The following is a 7,506-nucleotide window of genomic DNA, read 5'->3' as shown; positions in this document are numbered from 1 at the left end:
AAACATCTTTCTGAGAACACAGAATATAAGACTGTTCTTAATGTGGTTTGGATCTGTGTCCCCACCCAAATCTCACGTTGAATTTTAATCCTCAGTGTTGGAGGAAGGACCTGGTGGGAGGTGGTTGAATCACAGGGGCAGATTTCTCTCTTTTTGTTCTCATGATAGTGAGTGAGTTGAAACCGGGTAATGGGCAGAGGTTGGAACAATTTGGAGGGCTCAGAAGAAGACAGGAAAATGAAAGTTTGGAACTTCTGAAAGACTTGTTGAATGGTTGTGACCAAATGCTGGTAGTGTTATGGACAGTGAAGTCCAGGCTGAGGAGGTCTCAGATGGGGATGAGGAACTTAATGGAAACTGGAGCAAAGGTGACTTTTATTATACTTTAGCAAAGAGGTTAGAGGCATTGTGTCTCTGCTCTAGAGATCTGTGAAACTTTGAGCTTGGGAGTGATGATTGAGGGCATCTGGTGGAAGAAATTTCTATGCAACAAAGCATTCAAGATGTGGCCTGGCTGCTTCTAGCAGCCTATGCTTATATTCATGAGCAAAGAAATGACATAAAACTGGAACTGGAACTTATATTTAAAAGGGAAGCAGAGCATAAAAGTTTGGAAAATTTGCAGCCTGGCCATGTGGTAGAAAAGAAAACCCCATTTTCAGGGAAGGAATTCAAGTCAGCTACAGAAATTTACTTAAGAGGAGCCAAATGTTAGTAACCAAGACAATCGGGAAAATGCCTTGAAACCATGACAGAGACCTTCAGAGCAGACAGAGACCTTCAGAGCAGCCCCTGCCATCACAGGCCCAGAGGCCTAGAATGGAAAAATTGTTTCTTGGGCCAGGCCAAGGGCCCTGCTGCCCTGCGTAACCTTGGAACAGTGCTCCCTGCACCCCAGCTGCTCCAGCTCCAGCTATGGTTAAAAGGGCTCCAGATATATCTCAGGCCACTGCTTCAGAGGGTGCAAGCCTTTAAGACTTGGCAGTTTCTTTGTGGTGCTAAGCCTGTGGGTGGGCAGAGGGAAAAAAGTTGAGGCTTGGAAGCTTCCACCTAGATTTTAGAGAATTTATGGAAACACCTGGATGTCCAGGCAGAATTCTGATGCAGGGGTGGAGCCCTCATGGAGAATCTCTACTAGGACAGTGTGGAGGGGAAATATGAGGTTGGAGCCCCCACATAGAGTTCCCACTGGGGTACTGCATAGTGGAGCTGTGAGAAGAGGGCCACTCTCCTCCAGACACCAGAATCGTAGATCCATTGGCAGCTTGTACCATGTACCTGAAAAAGCTGCAGGCACTCAATGCCAGCCCTTGAGAACAGCCATGGGAGCTGAGCCCTGCAGGCCGGAGGAGCAGTGCTGCCCCAGGCTTTGGGAGCCCACCCCTTGCATCAGTGTAGCCTACATGTGAGACATGGAGCCAAAGGAGATTATTTTGGGGCTTCAAGATTTAATGACTGCCCTGCTGGATTTTGGACTTGCATGGGACCTGTAGCCCCTTTGTTTTGGTGATTTATCTCTTTTGGAATGGGTGTATTTATTCAATGTCTGTAGCCCCATTGTATCTTGGAAGTAACTAACTTGTCTTTGATTTTACAGGCTCACAGGTGGAAGGGACTTGCCTTGCCTCAGATGAGGCTTTGGACTGCGGACTTTTGAGTTAATGCTGAAATATGTTAAGATTTTGGGGGACTCTTGAGAAGTGATGATTGTATTTTGTAATGTGAGAAGAGCCTGAGATTTGGGGGGGCCAAGTGCAGAATGATATGATTTGAATCTGTGTTCCTGCCCAATCTTACGTAGAATTGTAATTCATAATGTTGGAGGAGGGGGCCTAATGAGAGGATTGGATCATGGGGGCAGATTTCCCCCTTGCTGTTCTCATGATAGTGAGTGAGTTCCCATGAGATCTGGTGGTTTAAAGGTGTATAGCACCTCCCCCTTCACTCTTTTCTTCCTGCTCCTGCATGTAAGATGTGCCTACTTGTCCTTTGCATTCTGCCATGACTGTAAGTTTCCTGAGGCCTTCTCAGCCATACTTCCTGGAACTTTGAGCACCTCACTTAGCCATGGGGAATTCATTTTGTCTGTTGGCAAGGGGCATACTTTGACATTTCACTCCCTTTGGTTGAAACCTACCATGGGCAGCATTGACTACCAGTGTTATGTCTTTGTCCCATATTATTGTTGAAGCGATGTGGCTACCTGCTCTGGGTCTGTCTAGTCCCTTGGTGGGACTTCTGTGACTGAGAGCTCATAGCCAATTTGAACAGCCTGGGCCAGGCAAGGTAGAAAGTCAGGTAAGCACCTGTTAATTGTCTAAGAGTGTTCCTTGTTGGAGTTTGGCAGAGGCATTAGGAAATTAGGAAAATTCAGGGTGTAGTCCAGTCTACAGGTAAATAACAAGGATCTGAAAACAATGTACAGATCTACAATATAGTAACAGTTATATAGTTTTTCTTTGGAAACATAAGTTTTTCTTTTTATACTGATTTTATAGGAATCTTAAATTTAAAACCTTTTGAGTTTAGGAAGGCAAATGAAGGCAAACTTTAGATTTCACTTACAATCATAGTGTCCTTGGGCATTCCTGGAAGTAGCAATTTTGACTCGCTTACTGTAAGCCTGGGAACTCTTGAAGCCAGCCATTTTATGTACATTCTTAAATATGACATTTCAGTCAAAACCTTGATACTATAACTATTCCACTTGCATCCTGCTTATAGAGAGCATGTAAATAAAATAAGAATACTCACAAATAGTTTCTAAATTTTGGAGATCTCAAGTAGGGAGAAAAAACAAATGCTTCCACTTTTGTTAACAAAGGGATATTTTACCAAATTATTACAAACTATAAAAAATTATGAAGTAAATTTTCTTGAATCTGAAAAACAAAACATGTAAGACCAAGAATGCTCTAAATAAAAGTCATAAAACATTATCCTTATCCATTACTTAATTTCATGTAATCAATTTTACCTTGCTTGACACTGATCAGCAGTTCCATGAAAAGCAATTTTGGACTATAGCTGATTGACAACACATATCACTATATCTCAGAATTTTATCACATGCAATTTTGAAACACATTTTAATAACACATTTACACATGCAACTTAAAGAAAGTTAAAAATAATTTTTATTTGACAATGCTTCCTAATAATATCTAAAAGATTTAATTTAGGGCTTTGATCCCAGGAAACCTTCCAAAGATGTCACAAGCTTTAAAGTTCAAAGTATCTGATTCAATAGAATCAAAGTTCACTGCAAGATGATAGTTATTCATTTAACCAGACTGACAATCAAAAGATATCAAAAACAATAGAAAAAGTTGCATGAATGTAAAAACCTTAACCCTTTTAAAGCTCAGTTTTCCTAAGTAATAAAAAACCTAATAAAGATAATGTGAAGCACAGGAAATTATCTTGGTAAAACAGAATCTTTGTTTCCTAGGCCAATTGCCCACAAGGCAAAGAAAAGAAAATCTCTTGCAATGTGATTGCTTTTTCTTTTGGTAAGTTCATTTAGATAACCTGAAAGTTGATGAAAAGTGATGAACTTACTACTTTCTAAGTTTATTGATAATTCCCTTTTGTGTAAAATGTGGTAGTGATACCTATATTTCTGCATCATGATATACTTGTCTAGGGATGCCTGGACATGTATAAGATTGGACTGCATTTCTTAGAATGTTTTACTATAGATCAGTCTCCTGGGCTATCTCTTCCTCAGACATAAATGATAACTGGTTAAGTGTTATGTGAAATAAAGTGAACATTTTAAAACTTTTAAAAAAGTTATCTGAAAAGGAATTTGGAGGAAAGTAACTTTATTCCAGTAAACAGTTTCCAAGCTGGGTCCAGGCTTCAGTGTAAAATGAAGGTGCATTCCAGAGAGCAGAGAGAGGTTTTGGTTTTATAGCAAAAGTTCCTTTCCAGGTTCTCAGTCAGGTCTGTTCATGCAAATGAAAGATTGAAACTTCCTTAGTTCAGACTCATTGGGGCAGCTAAGCCCTGATTGGTTGATACACCTGAGCCTTGATTGGCTGTGGCAGGTTATCTCTGATTGGTTTATTTCCAAGCCCCAAACCAGAAGTCTCTGTCAGGTGTTTCTTTAAAATAGCCGGTGGGGGTGCTTGCTGGCCCCTATTTGTCTTAACAGCAACAGGAACTGGTTTAGCTTGATTATAGAAATGGAGGTCCTATGATATTTTTACAACATCTTCTGAGAACAGAGAGTACATGACTTTTCCCAAATCCAGCCATGGCCACTTGGCTGTGTTTTAAATTTGAGCACCTCAGTTGCCATGAGGAGTTTATCTTGTCTGTGGGCCAGTGGTATGCTTTAACATGGATACCTTCAATGCCAATCCAAAATCTCAGGGTTCATTCCAGTTTTCTCCTGTGATATTGTGAAATATATATTTGACCTTCATCCCCATCTCCTGACATATAGCTCCTAAAATCCTTGGAATCTCTAGAGCGATAAGAGTGTCTTTTGTATGCTAATGAGATGACTGGTGGCTGGGGCCCTAGTTTCAGAGGGAGGCTGGTTGCCAGGGAAACCAACCATGTAGATTAGAGGGTTGGAGATTTCAGTCCATCCCCCCACCCCCTCAACCTCTGGGGAGCAGAGAGTGGCTGAAGGTTGTTGATAATCCAATGGCCAATGATTTAATTAATTGTGTCTACATAATGAGGCTTCCATTAAAAACCCAAAGAACCCAAAAGGACTGAGTTCTGGAAGCATCCAGATAACTGAATACATGGAGTTGCCTGGAGGGAGTTCTGGGGAGGGCATGGAAGCTTTGTTCCCTTCCTACTAGCCTCATTCCATGTGCCTCTCCCATCTGGCTGTTCATGTGTATCCTTTGTCATATCCTTAATAATAAATGGGTAAATTAAGTGTTTTCCTGAGTTCTGTGAGCCATCCTAGTAACAATCAAACCTGAGGAGGGGAGAGTGGGAACCCCAGTTTATAGCTGATCTGTCAGAATTGTATGTGACAACCTATTGTAATTGGTATCAGCAGCTGGAATAATCTTATGGGACTGAGCCCTCAACCTATGGAATCTGACATTATTTCCAGGTAAGTAGTATTAGAATTGAATTGAATTAGAGGACACCCAGCTGTATCCTTTGGAGACTCTGCTGGAGAATTGGTTGTTGATGGTGTGAAAGGAAAGTATCTTGGGTCCCCAAAATCACTAAAGGGAAGAGTCAAGCTGGGAACTGCTTAGGGCAAACCTGCCTCCCATTCTATTCAAAGTCATCCCTCTCCTCACTGAGATAAATGCATATCTGATTGCTGCCTTTGGAGAGGCTAATCAGAAACTCCAAATAATTATACCATTTGTCTCTTATCTACCTATGACCTGGAAGTCCCCTCCCCACTTTGAGTTGTCCAGCCTTTCCAGGCCAAACCAATGTTCATCTTACGAGTGTTGATTGATGTCTCATATCTCCTTAAAAAGTATAAAGCCAAAGTGTGCTCTGACCACCTTGGGCACATGTCTTCAGGACCTCCTGAGGCTGTGTCACAGGCACATGTCCTCAACTTTGGCAAAATAAACTTTCTAAATTAACTGAAACCTCTCTCACATTTTCAGGGTTCACTGTGAGGAAAAATCCTCACACATCACATCTGTGGCCACAGAAGTATTCTATGTTGATTAACTAGTGAGAGAGAGTGGTTGTTTCCTCTGTATATTCTTACATTTATCTTTCCATATTTCTTAATCCCTTCCCAGTGAGCACTCTTATTTTCATTTCCTTAGTAGATTTACTTATTGTTCAAAACTCTTGCCATTGCCCCCCCCCCTTTTTTTTTTTTTTTTTAGATGGAGTGTTGCTCTGTCACCCAAGCTGGAGTGCAGTGGCGCAATCTCAGCTCACTGAAACCTCTGCCTCCCACGTTCAAGCAATTCTTCTCCCAAGTAGCTGGGATTACAGGTGTCTGCCACCATGCCTGGCTAATTTTTGCATTATTAGTAGAGATGGGCTTTCCCAATGTTGGCCAGTCTGGTCTCGAACTCCCGACCTCAAGTGATCCACCTGCCTTGGCCTCCCAAAGTGCAGGAATTACAGGCACGAGCCACCATGCCTGCCCACCATTGCCCCTCTTGTGTACATATTTCCTTCATGCCCCACTTGGGCTCCAACACTTCATCCCAAACAGCCTTCCTTCATGGACTCCCTCTTCAACCTTCTTGTGCTCTGACACTTCCTTCTGGTCATTGTGGTTCCTATCATGCACTGCAACCTCCCTTCAACATGTGTGCTTACCTTGTTTTTGAATTGAACTACTCAGGAATGGACTGGTAGAGGAGAAGAAAAGATAATCTTGCTTTTTAGAAGTTTTTTTTTAATCACTAACTTAAAAATCACAATATTTTAAACATATCTTTAAAATTGGAATATTACAGATAAAACCAAAGGCTCTTTTGATCATTATCCCTAATTCTGCTCTGCTTACTATTTCTCAGGAAGTAACTCGCTGTTACTAGTTTGATGTGTATCCTTCTAACCTTTAAAAATATAATTTTATATTTATATGTATGTTCCCAAGGAAAAGATATACATATTAATCTTTTAAATTTTATTCTCCAGTTTAGGAAAAGCCATCGAGGCTAGAACATTTAGAATATGATGCAAAGTCTCTTCCTTGAACAAGGCTTACTTGGAGCATGAGTCAGGATTATTTTGGTTGCTGGTGACAGAAATCCAACTGAAAGTGGCTTAGGCAAAAAGAGACTGTATTGGCTAATATAATTGGGAAGTTCAAGGTACAGGAACACCAGGAAAACAGCAAGGACACAGACCACATACTTGTGTGCATCTAGGTCAGCAGTCAGTGCAGCTCCACTTAGAGCAGTGGGAGTGAAAATAGCAGAAGTAGCAAGATATCCACCTCCTGACATTATGTAATACATGAAAGTAGAATGAGATAAACATCTGTCAAGGAGAAATTTTTGTAAATTCTAGCTAGTATCCCACACAGCAAGTTTGCTGAATTGTACATTGTGCAATTCTAGGTGGCAATTCAAAGGACAAATCCCAGCTTTGTCCTGGGACGTTTTAATACAGCCAGGATGAAGAACAGTGGATGAAACTCTAAAGGTTCAACATCTTAGTGTGCAGTATTGTGTTCAAAGAGAAAACATTTACAGAAGAAACTACCCAGATAGATTCAGGGCCTTAAACTGTATCGTTAGTACACTGTCTCTCTCCATCTCATGGTTCCATTCTCATTGTGTTGATGTCATTCTCAGTCAAGCTTGTCTCATGTCTCCTTGACGTGGTCAGGATGGCCAGTAGTCAAGCCTACATTCTATCAGCATTGCAAGTTTCATAATAATTTTAGCACAAACCCTAGGATTGACTCTCATTGGCCTGGCTTGGGTCATAATGTTGCAGGAATTAGTAGGACAAGAGAGACCTTGGGGTGTATACAGGAAGATCTTTATTGAGTACACTCAGACCCAGCAGACTTATCCAAAAACTGGGCCT

The sequence above is a fragment of the Pan troglodytes genome, chromosome 10, assembly GCF_028858775.2.
Source record: "Pan troglodytes isolate AG18354 chromosome 10, NHGRI_mPanTro3-v2.0_pri, whole genome shotgun sequence".
NCBI lineage: Eukaryota > Metazoa > Chordata > Mammalia > Primates > Hominidae > Pan > Pan troglodytes.
The sequence above is the reverse complement of the archived record's forward strand: the minus strand, read 5'-3'. Positions refer to the sequence as shown.